The 21,476-nt window shown below is 35.8% G+C and overlaps 1 protein-coding gene across 4 annotated transcripts in view; it reads left to right on the forward strand.

Moving 5' to 3' along the window:
* Window positions 1-21,476, forward strand: part of ZNF277 (zinc finger protein 277) — a 95,558-nt gene that overhangs the window by 6,006 nt on the left and 68,076 nt on the right. The window contains exon 1 of one of the 4 annotated variants that reach the window (XM_076006550.1): window positions 16,115-16,189. The exons of the other annotated variants lie outside the window; for them this stretch is intronic. The gene's annotated coding sequence lies outside the window, so the exon portion shown is untranslated. Of the gene's footprint in view, window positions 1-16,114; window positions 16,190-21,476 lie in introns of those variants that run through there. 4 annotated transcript variants of the gene reach the window in all.

The raw sequence follows: 21,476 nt of genomic DNA on the forward strand, positions 1-21,476 counted from the left end.
CTTGAAAAACTGAAGATGTTGTTGATCAGATTCATACAATAGAACTTGGGAAAAATCATTTAACTTCTGTGAGTATCCATTTCATCAGAAAAATGATGCTGATATTATTGGGAGGTTGGGTGAGACAGTATATATAAAAAGTCTTTAAACCTTGAGGCACTATGAAGATATAGAGATGAATGATGCTAGCAATGAAGGTCTGTCTTCAAGAGGTAGTAGTGGGTACCAGCACAAGCTTTAGAATCAGACAAACTGGGTTAGAACCAGAACTGTTAGTTAAAAGCTATGTGACTGTAAGCAAGTCATATGACCTCATTATTATGACAACTGCTGCTGCTACTACAAAAGTCTGGCTATAACTTTAAAATTATTACAGGCTAATCCAAGAACATTAAAGCTGGAATCAAGACAAATCCTCGATTATGTAATATGTAAGCCCCTTGAGGACAAGGACTGTTACAAATATCTTTGACCTCATCCTCTGGGACAGTCCCATGCTGTGGTGGCATTTGATATTGTTTTAGTGATGACTGTGGATCAGCTTTATGCAGGGTCCTGTATGGGACACATATGAAGAGCCCCTAACCTTATCCATAGGCACTTTTCAATGTAGTATAATATAGTTGGTCCGGTTCTGCATTCCTATCTTGAACCTGAGCTAGTAGGAGAGTCCCTTCTAGTTCCATAATGCACTATGAGAAGAAGTGGATATATTTGAAAACGATATGCATGCATTGACTGAGAAGCTGAGCATACTAAAGCTTTTAAGTGTGTTTATTTTTAAAAGAAAGGAAATTCATGTTTTGTCCCCCGGCTTCCCTAACACTGTCCTCATTTCCTGTTTTTTCTTAACGAAAGATGAACTTCCCCCCACCACCACCAGTAATCACAGAGGCTTTGCCTTTAAAAAACTTTAATGTTTATCCAAATACTTAGATTTGGGGAGGGGGTTTACCAGTAAAGACCTCAGAATTGTAATTGTGATTATTTATTTAACACAGTCTTCTATTATGTAACAAGCTGTTATTCACCAGTAATAGCCAATTAGAAAAGAAAGTATCTTGTACCCATTAATTGTAATTATCATTATAAAGCAATTAATAGCAGGAACTGTTACTGAACTGTAACATAACATCAATCAGCTATCTTTGCTAAGGCACCATACTACTAGGAGGGGAGGGGAAGGAAACAAAGGTGAGAGAGTATATGAACTCATAATTTCTTTCAAACCAGTTTATGAATGACTCTTGAATGCTAATAACCTATTGGGACATTGAGTACTTTTTCTAGCAGCAATGATCATAGACAGTACAGTCTGAGAAAAGCTCACTGGACCTAGGTTTTAATCCCACTTCTGCTTCTGACTGTGATTTTAAAAAGCACTCATTTGCACTCTTGGCCAAATTTCCTGGTTTGTAAAGGAGGGAGTTAGGTTATATTAGCATACTTTCAAAACTGCGTCTTCTAAATACTAGTAAAAGAAAGAGGAGGTAGGTTTATAGCTAGGGAACTCACATTATTTATATACTAGGTTCTGTAAGAAGAAAAAGAAATATCTGGGTCTATCCTTAAGAATTAGTTGCACATGTTAGTATCATTGATCAGGTATATCAAATTAGGAAATTAGCAGAGAACCACTGTAGTAGATGACTTCTGGAGTCTCTTACTCCAAGAGAATATAGATAAATCAATAGGATGCATCCCATCTCACTGTATCCGCTATCCTTTCCATTTATAATAAACAGTGCATATCTGAAGGAGCTATTGGTAGAACTGAGGCTTCATTAATTCTAAAAATTTTAGTAAGTATCTGGCTATGCTCAAGCTTCTTCTAGATGCAGTTATATACAAAGATGAAAATAGCATTGGTCTCGTCATCAAGGATCTTATGGTCTAGTAGTAAAGATATAAGAAGTGCATAAATAACTATAATACTAGGTAGAAATTGCTAAGGAACATCAGAAAGAGATAAAATTAAGTAAGAAACAGATTATTCCAGCAAGTGGTACCTGGACCTTGAAGTTTAATAAGATTGGACATGCAGAAACAAAGAAAAAGCATTATAAGCCTAGGCAAAGGGAGGGAACAATAGAAAAACAAAGGGCATATGCAGCAAGTGTCCAGTCAATTCATTTTGCCTAGAGAAAATAATAGGTAAATGGGAACAATGGAAAAGAAGTTTGGAAACATGAATTGAAACTAGATCCTATTGTCTCAGTTGTTAGAACTTGATTCTGAAGACTCTGTGATTTCAAAGTTTGAAGGAAGGGAATGACAAGATGAAAGTTTAGTCAGGTAACAATGTACTGCAGAGGGAAAGTTAAGTCAGGAGTACTTGCCAAAGCAAGAGATAATAAAGACCCACACTAGATTTTAATAATATACCCTTGTTTTTGTTTTGTTTTTTAGATTTTTTTAATTGATAACTAAAATTGTATATATTTATCTTGTATACATTTACATGATGTTTTGATATATGCAAACATCGTCAAATGGCTAAATTAAGCTAATTAACATATCTATTGCCTTAGGTACTTGTTTTTTCTGTGTGTGATGAGAACATTTAAAATCTACTCATAGCAGTTTTCAAGTATGCAGTGCATTATTAACTATAGTCACCATGTTATACAGTAGATCTCATGAACTTATTTCTGACTGAAATTTTATATCCTTTGACTAACATCTCTTCAGTGCTCCCATGCTCCACCCCACAGCCTAGCCTTGGTAACCACCATTCATTCTACTCTCTGCTTCTATAAGTTTGACCTTTTTTTGATTTCACACGTAAATGAGATCATGAAGTATTTACCTTTTTGTGCCTGCCTTATTTCACTTAGCATAATGTATTCTAGGTTGATTCATGCTGTTGCAAATGGCAGAATATTCTTTTCTGTTAAAGGTGAATGGTATTCCTGTGTGTGTATGTGTGTGTGTGTGTGTGTGTGTGTGTACACACACACATTTTCTTTATCCATTCATCTGTCAGTGTACACTTAGGTTGATTTTATATCTTAGCCATTATAAATAATCCTACAATGAACATGGGAATGCAGATATCTTGTACACATACTAATGCCGTTGCCTTTAGATGTATACACAGAAGTAGATTTGTTGGCTCATATGGTAGTTCAGTTTTTTTAGTAACTTTCATAGCTCTTTCCATAATGACTGTATTAATTTACATTTCCACAAAGAGTGTGTAAAGGTTCCCTTGTTTCCACACTCTCACCAATGCTTATCTCATGTCTTTTTGATAATAGCCATTATAACTGGTGTGAGGGGATATCTCTTTGTAGTTTTAATTTACATTTCTTTGGTGGTTAGTGATGTTGAGCAATTTTTCATATGCCTATTATATTTTTGCTTTTGTTGCCTGTAGTTTTGGTATCGTATCCAAAAATTCTTTGCCCAGACCAATATCAAGAAGCCTTTCCCCTATGTTTTCTTCTAGGAGTTTTCAGGTCTTACATTTAAGTCTTTAATCCATTTTGGGTTGAATATTATATGTAGGGTGAGATAAGGGGCCAATTTCATCCTTCTGCATGTGGATATCCAATTTTCCCAACACGTTTATTAAAGAAACTGTCCTTTCCCCACTTCTTGGCACCTTTGGTAGATGGTTTTGGTAGAGGCCCAAAGCCTTATGGGAGTATAGCCAAGCCCATAGGAGACAGGGTGATTTCCAGGTCTGGAGCTGAGACCACAGTCCATGAGTCTGGTTACAGGTCTGCCCTCTCAGAACAACCCTCCTAGGTCTTGGCATCCACTGGGGTTTCCCAAATTCCTACATGAATCCCAAGGCTCCTCACAGAGATACTTTTGTCCATGGATGGCTGCAAAATTATTCTGTTTTGGGAGAATAATACTATGCCACCATTTTGCTGACCCAGAACTCTCTGGTTAAACATTTTTTAACTAGGAATTATGACAACATTGTCATAGGAAGACTTTCAGAAGCAATTGGGGTTGTAGTCTTGCTTGTCATATCCAGAAGGGAAGAACTATGCCCTTGTTAATAAAATCAGGTGACAGCTCAGTCCTGTATGGAAATTTCTGATATTAGAAAAATGTACTGGGACACAGCAGGTTGTATATGAAGATTCTATCTGTCTTTGATAAGTTGGTCTTCTTGGGCTGTGTCATGAGGAACACCCAGCCAACTACAGGCAGAGAATACTGTAAAAATAAGACAGGCATCAATTAGAGTCCAGACAGGTAGAGAGATCTGGTAGCAGATAATGTTAAAGTAAACTAGAGCTGGGCACTGGTGGGAAAAAGATCTTATTCAGGAACTATTGCAATAGAGGGGAAAAGACTGCAGTATAGAACTGGGCTCAATTCCGAATACAACAAGAAAAAGGAGGGATTTATAACCAAGCAGTAGGTTGAGGAGGTTTGGGAGATGGCAAATTACTAAGAAGAAACCTCAGAGGTAAGGAGGGATTCTTGCTGAAGGCAGGCCAGGGTAATCAGATGTCACTTGAGGGATGATGGGAGAAGAGGAATTTGATCAGATATGGAGAGTGGTGAGATACTGGGGGGCGGGGGGATTCTCTCTAAACTGATTTAACAGGATTCTTGCTAAAACTGAGCTATACAGCTCTGGCAAGGACAGGGCCTAGTTGGGAAAAGAGTTCAGAGGAGCCTGACTAAAATTTGGTCTGTAGCAAGGACACAGCCACAAGCAAACTGGACTTTAGGGACAGGACTTAAGTCATTAAAAGGCATTAAAGAAGGAAATTCAGAGGAACAGATTCTGGGTGAGGCATCGAGTCAGACAAGTATCAGGGCAACAGATTGAGGACTCAATTACTAGAAAAGGAATTCAAGTTGAGGTTTGGTTTCAAGAAATTAGTCATGTGCCCAGTGACTAGCATCCCCAAACCAGTTGGAGATGAGGCCAAGAAGACCGGGTTGATGCAGCACCACTGGCTTGAGGTGGTCCCCTGCTGGAACAGAGCCAAACCAGTGGTAGGCTTAGGGACCCCTGCCAAGCTGATCAGTGGTGTTGGCAGGGGCTTAGCACAAGGCAAGTCATTACAGTTGCCCATATGGCCACTGAACTTCTAACCCTGTGCTCATTAATCCTGAATAATCAGCCAGTTGTAATATAATTCTCAAGTATAAAGTGATAACACCCTTTCTTTTTCATGACCCCTAGAGTACAAGGAATTTGCCACAGAGAAAGATTCACATTCCTAATTTTTTTTGTTATGAAATGTCATAGAGTTTATTGACAGAACAGATTAAATTATAATGCTGATAATTTTTCCCCTGCTCATATAGTAATTTTAGGTATTGGTAGTGGCACTTGTTTCTATAAATAGAGCACAATTCTGTTTTCCTTTTCTTTACATGAAACACAGAGTACATCCAGCAATCCAAATTTACATGTTCTTGGAGCCAAAATGAATTAAAAATGAACTAACCCTTTAGGTAATGGACTGAAAAGAATTAAGTTCTTTGCTGTCATACTTTTCAGATATTTTTATATAAATTTATGTTCTAAATGTTTTTTTGTTCACTATGTTATTGAAGTAGGTAAGGCCAATGTATATTGAGTATGCTATTTATGTTTTTAGGGATAGTATTCCAGGACTCCATAGACTTATAAGGCAGAAAAGTATTATAATTTCTTTTAACAGGAAGAGAATTTCATGATCAAATAATTCACAAATACTGAGTTAAAGTTACTTAGCTTTTTTTTACTTCAGGACTTTAGCATGCTAATTTTTGTGACTGTTCAAGAGATAAATATTATATGCTATTTCCCAAATAAGTGACTATCACTATCTTTTTCTCAAATAGCACTTATTAACATTTCATGGTATGCTAGTGCTCCATGGAATTTAATTTGGGAAATGCTGATCAGGGTTATCTCCCCCTTGTTTATTACAAGTTTAACCATCCCAAACAGTTCCATCTGTAAATATCTCCAAGAAGAGATCGTTCACACTGTGTCTATAATAATAACCATTGTCATTCATCTTTATAGCTTTCCTATTTACTTCATGCCCTTAGTGGAAAGAAAATAAGTAGGATGCTAAGCACAAGGTAAGCACAAGAAATAAAAGTATCTTTTCTTCCTCAGGGGAATGTGGCATCCTTAAGGAGCACTTTTTTCTCCATTATATCTAAGAAACCAGAGTTCTTTTGAAAATGCCCAAGTTACCATTGAAATTAATATTTGCATAAACAAAACCTATCACTTTAGCACAATATGAGAACATTTATTCTTCAAATGAGTGTCTTTTGTTTCTTTATTTTACTGTCCCTTCTTTAGTACATTTAAATTAGGATTTGATTATTGAATGAAAAGAAAAAAAAGGACAGCTTTCTAAGTAACCAGTTTCTGACCCACTGTTCAGAGTATTCAAGCCTGTGCTTCTTATTAGGTCAGGTAACCATAGCTATTTAATGCATTATTTAAGGTTATAAAAATTTAATTCACATTCTTCTATCAGCTTTCTTTGACTTCAAGAATGTGGGTTAGTTGCAATTTTTTTTTTCAATTGTCTTTGTGTGGCATATTGTCAGAAATGTCAGTTTCTGAATTACTATTTATTAATTAAATGATGAATCCAGGCATCTCTTTGATGTAAAATCTACAGCTAGTATGATGTAGAGGAATTTCTTAGTGAAAGGTTTTTTAAAATAGCTTCAAAATGATTCATGGGACCCATTGTTATTCACTTTTAGTTAGCAGTATTCAAAGCCAACTGGCAAATCTCCATTTCTTCAGTATTCTCACTTACATTAAATGTGGTTTTAGAGTAGACTAATTTAGGCAAGCAAGTATTATATAAATAAAACAACTGGATTGCCCTCTTTGTCTTGCTACCTTTTCCTGAAATTTTATTTGCTGATATCTCTTGTAGCAATACATTAATATATCAGATTCTGAATGCATCTTATGTATGGATAGTTATAAAAAATAATTATAACTATCAATATTAGTTGATCTGTGGGTCCTGCTGTGAAATTCACTCATACTTGTGAAATTCAAACACATTTTCATACGCTTATGGGCTATATATGTGTGTTTTTTTAAGTTATATTTCTCATAAGTTATACTTCATAAATATTGTAACTCTCATTATAAATATATATCTGACCTTTTTCTGGTAAGCCTTTATTCATACTTCAAATCTTAACAAAAGTGTCATTTTTATGTGAAGCCATTCCTGAGCCCTAAGCTAAATTAGCTCCACACTTCTTTGTATCCTTAATCATATTATACTATATAGTTATCTAGGGGAATCCCATTATCTGCATATAGAGAGATAAATTTTAATTCTTATAGTTCAGCTCTTGTATACTGTATTGGTTTCCTGAAGCTGCCTGTAATAAATTACCACAAACTGTATGTCTTAAAAGAAATTTATTCTTTCATGGTTTTGAAGGCCAGAAGTCTAAAATCAAGATGTCAGCAAGGCTGCACTCTCTTCAAAAACTCTAGAGGACAGTCCTTCCTTGCCTCTTCCAACTTCTAGTGGCACCTTGGCTTGTAACAACATCACTCTAGTCTCTGTCCCCTTCTTCACATGGCCTCTTCCCCTATTATCTCTTTGTCATCATCTTTTGTCTCTTACAGGGACTTTAGTCAATAGATTGAGGACCCACCCTAATTCAGGATTATCTCTTACCAAAATCTTTAATTACATCTGCAAAGACCCTCTTACCGAATACGATCACTTTCTGAGGTTCTCGGTGAACATATCTTTTGTAAGTCATCATTCAACCAACTACATGTATTGATAAATGTATCACCCATATTTCCAGGCAGTCATATTTTCCATATGGGCAAGGGGTATGTGATAGGTGAGTGTTTGTTCTTGTGGGGAAAGATCAGTACGGCCTGTCTTTTTTTTTTTTTTTTTTTTTTTTTTAGCTCTCTAGCAGACAGAACCCTCTACTTGACTTTCTGGACATTGAGACTGTTATGCATTGACCTTATTGTTCCCATTAATATTAAACTTTTCCTAGAAAGTCACCCATGAGGATTTGAAGAGAGTTGATTAAATATTTTTGGTCTTTTTATGCTGGGGCTTTTTCATCACTACTATTTTTTACTGTCCTTATCTTTTATTATTTTACATACTCAGATTATACATAATATAAGCTAAATACTTTTACTTGTTGATAGATGACTATAAATTTGTCTTTTGTGCTTACAGCCCCTGAAATTTGGTCTGATCCTGAGATTGACAGCATAGTGTGGTGCAAAAAACACTGACAAAAGAATCGGGTTCATACATTAGTTGTGTGACCTTAGATAAATCACACTCCCTGAACTTCTGTTTTCTCATAATTAAAACAGGAATAATAATCTTACCTCACAGGGTTATAGTGAAGTATGAAGTATTTAGGAGATGACTTTATAAAATTTAAAGGTTATATAAATTAAGCAGTGGTATGTGAATGTCCTGCACGAATGAACTCTTTGTGTTTACATAATTTAATCAAATATGTATAGAGTGTTTGCTCTGTTGACAAGGAAAGAAGTCACTTTGGGAAATGTTTTAAAAGGACAAGAAATAGTTTGTGTCATCTTTGAGCTAATAATCTAACTGGAGAAGAGGCACACATAGCAGTAACTGAGGTTTGAGTAAATGGATAGAGAAATGGATAGAATAAATGGATAGTGAAAATAATTTCTTGAAACGGTTTATTATGGTTGGCTTCGTACAAGTGAGGAGAGAGACCAGAGGATCAGAAAAGACTCTAACGGACATGTAGATGAACATAGAGTACCGTAGCCTAAAGTGACAGCTTGCATACAACCATGTAAAAAAAAGAGCCAGAGGCTATCCAGGAACATTTCAGAAACTCTTCGTGAAGCTGCAGTCTCCAAAGAGCAGTGGTGGGAGATAGAATGGTACACAAAATACTACATCTGATAACCAACCAACTTACAAGAAACTGTCTGGTGTTGTAAGCCCTTATGTATGTGGCTGTGGATGTTTCACAAATTTGAGTCTTTGTTCTCTGTCAGGCCAAGTGGTCCCCAAAAGCAGTTAGTAGACTCTCTCCAGTTAAAAAAAAAAAAAAAAAAAAAAAGAAGTAACAGACAGTTCTCCCTAGAAAACATAACACCTTTGATCTTCTCAGGCTTAGACTTAAGCAAGTGTTTATTAAGCAGTAATATGTGCTAGGCCCTGAAGGTACCCTAAAGAGCAAGACAAAGTTCCTGTCTGGAAAGAGCCACTTGTCTGATAGAGGAAAATAATGCAGAAGTGCAGTAAAAGAGTCACGCTTAAGCAGAGAAAATAACTTATTGCAGACTTCTATGTTATTAACTTGTCTGGAAGTTAGGGTGGGCTTCAGGAATCAGGTCTGTGATTCCTAGGCAGAAATCTTCCAGGATGAGTAGGCTAAGGGTGAGTTAGGCCTTCTTGATAGAGGAAGCTGCATGATGAATGGCCTAGGATGCCCTACTCCTGCTTTATACCAAAGACTAAAATGAAGTAGTGGAGTAGAAGACAAGGCTAGAGGAGGCAAGGACTACATTAGAAAGGACCTGGTATCCATGCAGAAGAACCTGGATATTCCCCTACATCATGGGAAGTGTTTCAGGTAGGTGAGTAATATGATTCAGATTTGCTGAATAGAAACAGCCATGTGGCCGTATTAATGTGAGAATGGATACAGAGGCAGGGCAGGTAGTTAGGAGGACTTTGTTGATAGAACGTATTCCTTATGCAGTCCAAACTGGATGCCAAGTTAACTAAGTCTTTCCAAAATGTGTAAACCATCATGTAAGCTTCTAGCTCAAAAACTAGCTATGATTTTCTGAATGTTAAAGGGAAAAGCCCCAAATTAAAGCATATCTCATTCAGAACTCCTGAAATTGGCCCCACTAATTTAATCTCCTGTTGCTTCTTAACCACAGAGATAGCTGAGGGTTTTCTTTTTTTCTCTTTCTTATGACCACTCCTCAGGCATAAGTCCCATATTACAAGAATAATCTAAGAGGCACAGATCGAGAAGTTAAGTCTGTTTGTTGAATGCACACTTTGTTGTGTGGAAATTTACACTCTTAAATTTTCTTTATTCTCTAGACAGTAAAATTTTCAAAGTCATGCTTTTTGTATTTCTAAGGAATTTCACAGCTGCTATCTTTTCCATAATTGAAAATGCTCATATACCCCTGCAATTTTTGTTTTGATCCATGACAAGTTTTACCAGATACTCCTAATTAAGATAAAGATTTTATACAAAACTTCTCAGAATTTTCAAACAAGACTTCACATCATTTGGGATTTGGGGTGGGGGAGTGATTGTGTCTTTAAAATGTGTGTGTGTGTGTGTGTGTGTGTGTGTGTGTGTGTGTGTGTAAATTCTTTAAAAAAAAAAAAACTCTTTTAAAATGTTGATGTATTAATTGGAGTGAAGTTTAGTATGATAAACCAGAAAGGGAAATGCTGCCTTGTCACTATAATTTTTCTCTTATTGAAGATGTACTTACATATCTATTGCAAATCTTTTATTCTGGTTTAGCACAACTGAAAAGACCAAGGTCACCCTTATCCAAATTTCAGAGGTGTTTAATCTTTCACTGTAGTACTTCTTTTTAATGATAAACTGCATGTTTTGTGAGTAGCTTCGTTATCTCTGATGTCTCCTATGAATGCCATCTGGTCCTAGTGCTGGATTGCAATTTTTCAGATTGTTTTTGGCTCCTTCCATGTCCCCTATTTGTTATTCATTTTGATAACTTATTATAATAGATTACTTCATTGCCTATGAATATCTATTGATTTTCTTTAACATAAATATCTCCTTTCATTTCTGAAACTAAGGAAGCATAGCAGTATAATAGTATTTTACCTCAAATACTTGTGTCAAGATAAGCATAGGACTTTGCTAATTCAAAGAAATTTTCAATTGATTGGTATATAATTTATATATCCCTTCCTAATATCAAATAAGTCATTTTGAGAAGGAAAATATATTATTCCAAAAAACAGACAAAATAGTAGTTTCCACATCATTGGGAAAGAAGATTGGTATCAGTTTAAAGTCTTCTATTTTTTCCAATTAGCTCCCTTGGTGAAAATGGCAGCAGTATCAGGGACTGCAACCAAAAAAAAAAAAAAAATTCTCCCATAACTAAAGAGGATCTCAAAGCCTTTATCCCATGAGGGTGATATATTAAAGACTGAATAAATGATTTTAACAGTAGATAATGAGATCTAGGGAGTTAAATAGGGATTGGTAGTCAATTTAATTAGGATTAAAGTCTCAAAAGAAAACAAATAGAAGGTATGAATTACAAGAAAAAGGAACACAGTATCAACTAGACAACAGAAGAAACCTTGTGAAATGGAATAAGATGTGTCCATTTGGAGAATTATAATAGTCTGAGATTGTTTATAGATAGATACTTCATGTAGTATAATGTTCTAAATTTTCAAGTGTCCTCTCCAGTACCTATTCTGAGGTGATATATCTACTTTGAATTGATTTGAAGGCCAGATTACAAATGAAGTACTAAGAATTGAGGCCATTTCTCTGAGGTTACTAGAAGTGTACACATGTGTATATACCCAAACAATAACATATATTAGCAGTTATGATAATCTAGTTATTGAAAGAGATGGGCAAGGGTTGAAACTGTCTCTGGGATGCCCTTTCCTCAAGATCCCCTTGAGTCTTGAATCTATATAGCAGTTTAATAGTTTTGTTGTTGGAGTAGTTGTGTCTCAAATGTTCTGTGCTCTGTTTTAACTCAAGAATCTAGTGCTGCCAGGTCATCACTGTGCTGAAGTGTTGTCTGTGGTCAGGGGAGTACTTTTCAGAACAATAGTTGGTGGTTCTAAATGCCTAAGGTTATCTGAATGACCTAGTCCCATACTTCCATTATCTCTGCATATTTGTATAAAGTTTATGTTTATTATCTTCTGGCCAATGTAACTCTAATTCATATATTCTCTCTGTCCGTGTTCTTTGCCCATTATCTATTGTGTTTTGTTTCTTTTTTCTTATTTTTTGCAATAGTAAAGGATTTTTTAAAATTATTTTAAAATATTTTTCTTTTTAATTATTATGGGTACATAATAGTTATGTATATTTATGGGGTACATGTGATGTTTTGATACAGACATACAATGTGTAATGATCAAATTAGGGTAATTGGGGTATCTAAGCATTTATCATTTCTTTGTGTTAGGAGCATTTCAATTCCACTCTTTTAGTTATTTTAAAATATATAATAAAGTATTCTTGACTATAGTCACCCTGCTATCAAATACTAGATCTTATTCTATCTGACTGTATTTTTCTACCCATTAACCATTCTCACTTTATCCTCTCTTCCCCACTACCCTTCTCAGCCTCTTGTAATCACCATTCTATCTCCATAAGATCAGTTGTCTTAATTTTTAGCTCCCACACATGAGAACATGGGAAATTTATCTTTCTTTCCCTCTCTTATTTCACTTAACATAATGTCCTTGAATTCTATCCATGTTGTTTTGAATGACAGGATTTCATTCTTTTTTGTGGCTCAATAATATTCCATTGTATATATGTGCCACATTTTATTTATCCGTTCATCCATTCATATATACTTAGGTTTGTCGTGCCCCCTCGACCAGCAAGGAAGACACGGCAACCGGAGTTCTTCTGACAGCGCTTTAATGGGGATTGCTTAACTGGTTACATGCGGAAGACGCCGAGGCGTTCTCGGCGGCTGCTTATAAAGGCAGTAGGTACACTGGGCATAATCTGATTGGCCAACACGGAGCAGGGGAGGAGACAAAGCTTTGCACATGCGCTGAGTACTTGTTTGTCAGACTTACAGCAGGGTTTGACCAGGAAGCGGGCGCCATCTTGGAATGGCGTTGCTACCGCGCCCCACATAGGTTGATTCCATGTCTTGACTATTGTGAATAGTGTTACAGTAAACAGGTAATGCAGATATCTCTTTGATATGCTGACTTCCTTTCTTTAGGCTATATACCTATTCTATTAAGTTTTAAACATTGACTTGTAGAAGTGCTTTATATATTAAGCAAATTTGACCTTTCCTCATCTGTTACAAATAGTTTATCGAGTTTATTATCATTTGACATTGTTACTAATAGCCATGTATTTTCTGCCATGCAGAAATTATTTTCCTTTTTTCCTTGCAAAATTTATTAGTTTTTTTGTGTGCAACTCTATTTTGTGTCATAGTTAGGAGAAAAAAAAATTTTACTCCAATATTATTTTTAAATTCCTCCATATTTTCTTTCAGTGCACTTTTATGTTTTAATATTTTGCTTAGGTATTTATTTCTGCCTGAAATTTATTTTTAAGTAAATGGAGGAATAAGGATCCAATTTTTATTTTCACAGATCCTATATATTTCTCTTAATACCATTTATTGAATAATACATTTTTTCTTACTAATTTAAAATGCTATTTTTGTCACATAGTAAATTCTCATACACATTCAGTTCTCTTTCTAATGCCTCTATTACTTTTTAAAATATTTTGTAGACTTGTTGAGATATAATTCACATGCCATAAAATTCATAAATCAATGTGTACAATTCAGTAGATTGGGTATATTCAGAGTTTCACAATCATCACCACCATTGCCATTCTAGATACCAGTGAATTTTGCTTATTTAGAATTAAAACAGACAAATTATAATAGTAGACATGAATTAAAATGTACACAGACATAGAGTAAGAAAAGAATAGATATATTTTCCCTAACAAGTTTTTCTTTTAAATATCATATATGTGTATGGTTTGTAAAATTATCTCTTTCTGTTATGATACCTGAAGTATCATATCTTTATGGTATCACTTACTGCCTAATTTTATTAAAGTACTTAGATTAGAATTTATGATCATGTGATTAGTTGATATGCACTAATCTACACTTTCTATTTATAACGCTGTTATATGCATTAAACATTTTTTATAATTTAGTAGTTTAAACCTCATAATATACAATTATTTATAAATTAGCAAAAAATTCACAAGGCAATTATGAATAATTTTCATAAAGGAAATGTAATGTGTTCTGTCCTCTGTTACCTAGGAAAAGTAGCACAAATCTTGGGGTTATTTTTTTTTATTTCTACTTTGAGTCCCCAGTTTATTGGCACAAAAGAACTAATTATATATATCTTTCGAATAAATGTTTGTTTACAGCGTCCAAAACTATTTTTTCTTCATGTCTATTCTTTTCTAGCCTTCTCTCCAGAAACTTATTCCTCTTCACTTTCCAATTTGTTACTGACTACTCTTCTGCTCATTTTGGCTCATGGCCCTTCAAGTCATCATTTCTTCCTTTTCAGTTATCCCTTCACTCCTACCCCAAGACAGTGACACTGGTCAGCACGTGCATTGTTTTGAGATTGATCTGTAGGCTCTGAGGGCTGGTACAGCTAGGTGAAGGTGACAGAGACTGGTGGCTGAGCTGCAGTAATCATTCTCCCCTACTAGGGCTCTCATACAGGATGGGAGGGCGGAGAGGAAGGAAGAGAAAAGAAAGAAGAGCAAGCAGAGAGAAGGAAGTAAGGGAGAACCTGGGCTCTATGTTGTTGCCTCTTAGATCCTAATTTGATGTCCTTTCCAGGCCATTGTAAGGGAGAAGCTCAATTCCATGGTTGTTGTGGTGGGTACATAAGTTCTGTAGGGCTGCCATAGCAGAGGACCATAAACTGGGTGGCTCGAACAACAAAAATTTATTGTCTCGAAGTTCTTGTAGTCAGAGATTAAGATGTCAGCAGGGTTGGTTCCTTCTGCGAGCTGTGAAAAAGAATCTGTTCAATGCCTCTCTCCTGGCTTCTGGTGATTTGCTGGCAACCATGTAGTACATCATCCCAATCTCTGCTGTCACCTTGACATAGTTTCTCCCAATGTGTGTTTCTCTGTGTCTTAATTTTCCCTTTTTATAAGGATACCAGACATACTGGATTATGACTTCTAATGACCTTTTATAACTTGATTACCTTTGTAAAGACTCTGTTTCTAAATAAGGTCACATTCTGAGGTACAATGGGTTGGGACTTCAACCTATCTTTTGAGGGGGGGGACACAATTCAACCCATAACATTGGACATCTTGTAACAGCCAGGGTCAGAGCATCCAAAGCTGAGACACTCACCTTCTTTCTTTGATAAGCTTGTTCCTACAGCTGAATGAGGGGAAAGCTTTCTCTCATCCCTCCTTGCCCCCCGTGCTCCCACTAAAGAACTTCCATGTGGTTCTCAAATATGTAATGATCCATGGACTACATTGATATCATAAGGTAAGTATATGGCTATATCTGTCCTCAAAGAGCTTAATAGGAAACTTGATATTATAATTGAGAGTATTAAGAGGAGGAGTCCAAAAGTAAAATAGAAGATGAAAAGAAAGATCTTTGAGGACCTAAGAGAGTCAGATCTGGAGGAGGTAGGACTTAGGTCTCATTTGCAATTGGATGGTGCGTAGGAAAAGAAAGGCATTACAAATAAGGACAGCTACTTGGCAAAAGCAGAGTCTTGAGTCTTTGTGGAGCATTAATTTGTATGGAAGAAATAGGTAGTGAAGACACTGACAGGAGCAGATTTATGTGTAAGCAGGGATTTGTCTATCTTGTTCCCCTTGGTATCTTCAACGTCCATCGAAATGCTTGGCACACAGTGAGCACTGAGCAAATGCCAATTTAATGAATGACCATTGGAAAGGCATAACAAACTTGGTTGGTTAGCTAAGGTAGAGTCAGATTCAAATAGGTGAAGAAAGGTTGAATGTAATGGAGTAGTGTGCGACTGTACAATTTTGAGCCAGGAGATTGACATGAGCAAATTGTATTAGGTAGATTTATCTGAGAGTAACATAAAGATGGGGTGAATTCAAGCTGGGAATGCCAGAGTCTAGGAAATAAACTAATAAGTTTTGGAAATAATCTTGGTATGTGGCAATGAAGATGTGAAGTTGGAAACAGAACAGTGATAAATCCAGTAGACATATGTTGAATCATTGAGCACCTATCATATTACATGATTCTATGCATGTTTTTTTAATATATTATTTTTTTAATTAAAGATTTTTTGAGATTATAACACAATAAGACTTTGTGAAACCTTGGATAAAAGAGCCTCAAATTGTGCCTTATACTTTTTAGGTACTCAATAGATGTCAGTGGACAAGTAAAAAAGGCAAATGATGTCGCAGTTCAATTTCTAGCTTGGGAAGTAAGGTAACAATTTATCTTTTATGAAAAGTATGAGGTCAAGAATCTGTGCAGCTGGTTGTAAGGAAATAAGAAAATTTAGCTACATTTCTGAGGTGACTAGAATGTATGCAGGTAGGCTCAGGATGTGCTTTTTGGTCCTGACTGCAGATATAAATTGACTTATTTGCTATTAAACCCAGAAGAGTTCTAAAGGGGTTCTAATTGCCTCGTTGGTTTTATGGTTTTCTCATAAGGAGAAAAACAGAAGCACTAAAGTCATAGGAAACTTACTTAAGGGTTAGAAGAAGGAACAAGTGCTAAAATAAGAGGGGAAAAAGCAGTTAGAATAGCAAAATAACCAAAATAGAGGAAATTTTAAAAACCAAAGTAGCCTTATTTTTTCCAATTATAATATTACATTTCTAAAAATAAATCAATAAATAAAATTATTATAACAGCAAAAAGTATAAAGGAAAAGGGAAGAAAGTCACCCTATAAATCTATAACCTAGAGATAACCACTATTAATGTTTTAATGTCTATTCTTCCAGACTTTTCTATGTGTGTATATATATATATATATAAACATATGTGAACATGTGTGATATATCCATTTATTTTTTAATGGACCTTTCCATAAATTGTGTTTCCCAGTCTAATTGTTTTAAGCTTAATTTCACATATCTTTGTTAATTATGATATACATTCAAAAATTATAGTTGTCATTTTTGGTGACTATTTAACATTCCATGGATTCTCAGCTCTTCTTTTCCATCTTGTACATCCTGTTGATTTGCTTATCTGTTGTGTACTGTTAACCCCAAATTCTGCATATCTAGACTGGACTTCACATTCTTTTCTCACTCTTAGATAATACTAGTTATAGTCCAAAAACTGTCTTCCTAACATTCACACACCAAAGGTTCAACTGTTCTGAGCTGCTTTGAGTCCTTCCAACTAAAGCCTTGGAGTCTCCACAGTTTTTTGTCTAAAGTAATTTTATCTTGAAAGGATGGGCTGAAGCCCTCTTGAGAGGAGGGCACTTAATTACTGATTCTTTCCCCTTCGAGTTTTAAATACATAGATGCAATAAACTAAATGAGTAACAAAATATTGGCTTTAATACTCAAAATATAGTGTTCCCTCTTTAACTGTGTCGGTAGATGTGACTGTACTGTGTTAAATAAGCCATTCTATCCCTTGCGTTTCTCAGGGATAGGAAGAGAAGGGTCTGCTTAGCTACTTAAACCAGGTAGCAGTGTAAGAAGAGCTCTGAAAACCTGGTTGATAGTGGAAAGAGGGACCTGGATGATGTGTTTAAGCAGAAGTAGTCCAAAAGAAGAAAATTGGAGATAGGGCATAGTGATAGTGTTTACTTTTGTTTTTTTAACTTCTCCTCATATAGGGAGAGGTGAGCAAAAGGATATATAGGGAGAAAGAAAAAATCTTCCTTTTCAATCCTCCTAAATGGTAGAAGTGTTGCTGGAAATGTTGGTGTGAATTGCAAGGAGAAAAGTTCCTCTCTTCTCAATAAACATCAATTGTCTATCCAAACTGTCTTGCATCTGCTCTTAGCCTCTGTTCTTCAAGTCTGCTGTCATCACATCAGTTCCTAAGTTTTGAAAATCTAGTGCCCTTCTATTTTTTTCTACTTTTCTGCCTACATTTCTAGCTTATGCTTAATTTCTACCCACCTTTCTCACTGTCCCTCATATTGCCCATGTCCTTTTTCTTTACATTTCTTGTTTCCTCCTCTCTTCCATCCATATAAATCCTACCCGGCCTTCAAAAGCCAACTTGAGGAAAATCTGTGCTTGGAGCTTTCCTGTATTTGTCAGACCCACAGTGAATTTTTCCTTCTCTCAATTTGCCCCATGTTAATGTTTAAATTTGATAATTTTTAACTGTAATCTCAGATACCTCAGATCCCAAGGAGCCCCATTGAGGGAGAGGGACAATCAGAACAGATGGCATGCTTAGCCACTCCCTACCTTCTTTATCCAAGGAGTCTCTGCTTATAGAGGTTTTATACAATGAGATTTTGTGTAAGTTGAATTAGAAAAGAAGTCCATCACTTTAACACAGTTTGAGAAATGTTGCTTTCTAATAATATACCAAATCATTTGTCACTCAATAAACTATTGTTACTTGCCATTTTATTTTACCTATATATGTTTTGTCTCAAATTGCACAGGAAGCTCTTTGAAATTTGATTATCTTTCTGTTCCTCTTTGTGCTCAGCTCAGTGCCGAGCGAAGGGGGTATATTCTGGTGATTCTCAATTCATTTTGCAGATGGTCTATAAAATTCATACTGAGGTTTTAAGTGACACAGGGTACTGCCTCTTTAAGTAATCTCTCTCTCTATTTTTTTTTGACACAGGGTCTTGTTATATTGCCCAGGCTGGTCTCAAACTAGAGTCTCAAACAATCCTCTTGCCTCAGCCTCCTGAGTAGATGGGATTACAGGCATGTGCCACTGCACCCAGTTTAATATTGCTTGTTTTTAGACAGCTCATAACAGGCAATGGTGCATAACATGAAGGAATGGATTGATAAAGATATATTTTATGCATCAGCAGCAAACCAGAAGGATAGATTTTTGAGGAATGCCAGTTAAATCAGTTAATTTGTAAGATTAGCCCGAGTTTGGGACATATAGCTAATTTCTCAATCCCATTCATGCCTCTTGGGTTTATATAACTTTTTGTACATTGATGCACAGATATATGAACTGGTACATTTTGCTGAACTACATATATAGCAAATTTTTCCTATCCCATTATTTAAGAAATACAAAATTAATAAGAGGTTTCTTGGTTTGGTTATTTCCTTTAGATTTCAATTACATTTGAGATGCAAGAGGTTAGCTTATTGCAATTAAGGAGTAGAAAGACAAGGCCACCCAGTGGAATACTGAACTGAGAATAAGGTGCCTTTGTCACCACAGAGCCCTGCTGTTCTTTAAGCATTTCCTTAAAAGAGTGAATGAATAGAGCAGGATAGCATGGTGATATTATTCCTGTGTCCAGTACAAGGGTAGAGCTATGGTTTTCTTGAGCCACCGAGAAAGAAAGAAGAAAAACTTTTAAAATCTCTTTTCTAGTGAAAAGGTACATTATACATATATGCTCATAGTGTTTCTAGGATAAAAACAACTTTTTCTAGTTCGTGAAATGTCAGGGTAGAATCAACAAACTGAGAATTTGTGGACCTGCAATGTTCTTTACCAGTGATATCCTTGGACCTGAGACAAAACATTTGATACCTCCCTGCTTCTGTTTTTTTATCTGAAAAGTAGTAATGAAGTGCACTCCTCAAATGAAAGAGTGAGTAGACCTTTGTGTTAAAGTGCAGTGACATGATATAGCTAAAGTCCTGAGCATGAGATCCAGTAAAAGACACTAAAGATATTCAGCATTTCAGGCTTTGTAAAGTCAGTGAGTAAACAGAGAAACAAATAAAGGAAAGTATTTCCTAAGCACCTACTGTTTCAGGAACTAGCTACCTACTAGGGATGGAACAATGAATAAAACGTGGTTTTGTCCTTGAGGAAGTCACAGAGAGGAAGCAGGCCTGTAAACAGGCAAGTGGAAGTATGGTTTGACAAATGGTGTCTTGTGAATGGAGTTGATAGGCACGTATTTTTAACAAGGAATGCTCAGGGAAAAGGTGAATATGATTTTGAAGTCTTCAAAGAGGAAACTATAACAGAGAAGGCTTCAAAATGGGGTTGTTTTGAAGGCTGTATTGCGAGACATTCAATACCAGATTTCAAGTATGATAAAACTTAGTCCTTTGTTGTATAAATATAATAATTTAGGATTTTGCTGTTAGATTTTCTTGTAAAATTAAAGAACTGAAATTTGAAATGGAAAATGTGGAGACTTCCATGGATAGTAGCGTTTTTGTTTGCCAAAATTCAGTCTAAAATTCTAATATAATTGTCTTTCTAAACCATAAGCAAACTATGATTCGTACAATCATGTGCCATTAAAAGCAATTTCTGATGATACTGTCTCCACAGCCATTTTTAGTCTACCTCTCAAGTTATTTCTTTCTCTCTGGCTCTTCTTAGATATGTTATTTGAGAAACTGCGAGCAGGCCATCTACCTATCCTCCTTTCCTCATCCCCAGAAGTCTATTTTTTACCTACTGGTGCCTTCTATCCCCCTTACTAGGCCAAACTGAATCCAGCTGGGCAGGTAGCTCATCCCTTTCACGTAGCCCCCAGCCTTGGGGCCATTATGCCTAACTGTACTTAATAAAAATCCCACAATGTGGTTTCTGCCACTTTTTCTCCTCATCCTTTTAAAAATATTTTTTTGTTTTTCCCCCTGAATTGAAAAGAGATTATGCATCTTCTAAAGATGCATAACTATATATGACTATATCTCATAGTTAAAGGAGAATTTATACCTTAATTTATATAAATACCAGAAAATGTGCAATATCACTTTGCTTTATTTTGTCAGAAATGTTAAAGTTCTTTTTCTATTATTATTATTCATTAATTCCCCTCTTTTCATTCACTTGTATACTGATGATTCCTCTCCAGTTGGTCCCCATAGCAACACTGGATAATGCTAATGAAACTGCAACATCTTAAGCTCTCCCACAGAGCATCTCTGTTAAAATAGCCATGAAACACAGTTGCATTCCTTATTTTCTTTCCTTAAAAGAAATCAGTATTTTGGAATCTCTCCCATTATCAAGACTTAACTTCCTAAACTGTCTGCCTGGAATTGGAGTCTCTAATTTAGGGAAGCTTTTTAGAAGATAATAAACCACAATTGGGACATCACCTCCTCCCCCACATTCACACCCCATGTTGATGTACAGTAGTGGTTCTCAAAATATGGTTCCTCAGCAGCATCAGCATCACCTGGGAACTTGTTAGAGCTGTTAATTCACATGCCACACCCCATACCTGCTGAATCAGCAGCTCTGAGGATATAGCCCAAACTCTGTTTTAACGGGTCCTCCAGGTGATTTGATGCATGCTAAAATTCAAGAACCACTAGTGTACAAGATAGATACATCCTGTAGGCAACAACATCACATTCAGTTTGTGTGTTTGTGTCCTTGGGTTGTGCTAACATGATTAGAAATTATTTTATTGTTTGTTTTTTATAGCCCCTAAATTTATTGCATGAAATATTGGTTGAATACCAATTTGTGTAAGATAAAATATGGCATTGGAGAGTGTCTGGTTGGCTGTCGAAATGTTTCCTCATCCTTATCTGCTGTTAACAAGCATAAGAAAAAACTAAATTATTGCCATTAAGTTTATGGTAATAGGTAATGACTCA

This window comes from Microcebus murinus, chromosome 9 (genome assembly GCF_040939455.1).
Source record: "Microcebus murinus isolate Inina chromosome 9, M.murinus_Inina_mat1.0, whole genome shotgun sequence".
Taxonomy (NCBI): Eukaryota; Metazoa; Chordata; class Mammalia; order Primates; family Cheirogaleidae; genus Microcebus; species Microcebus murinus.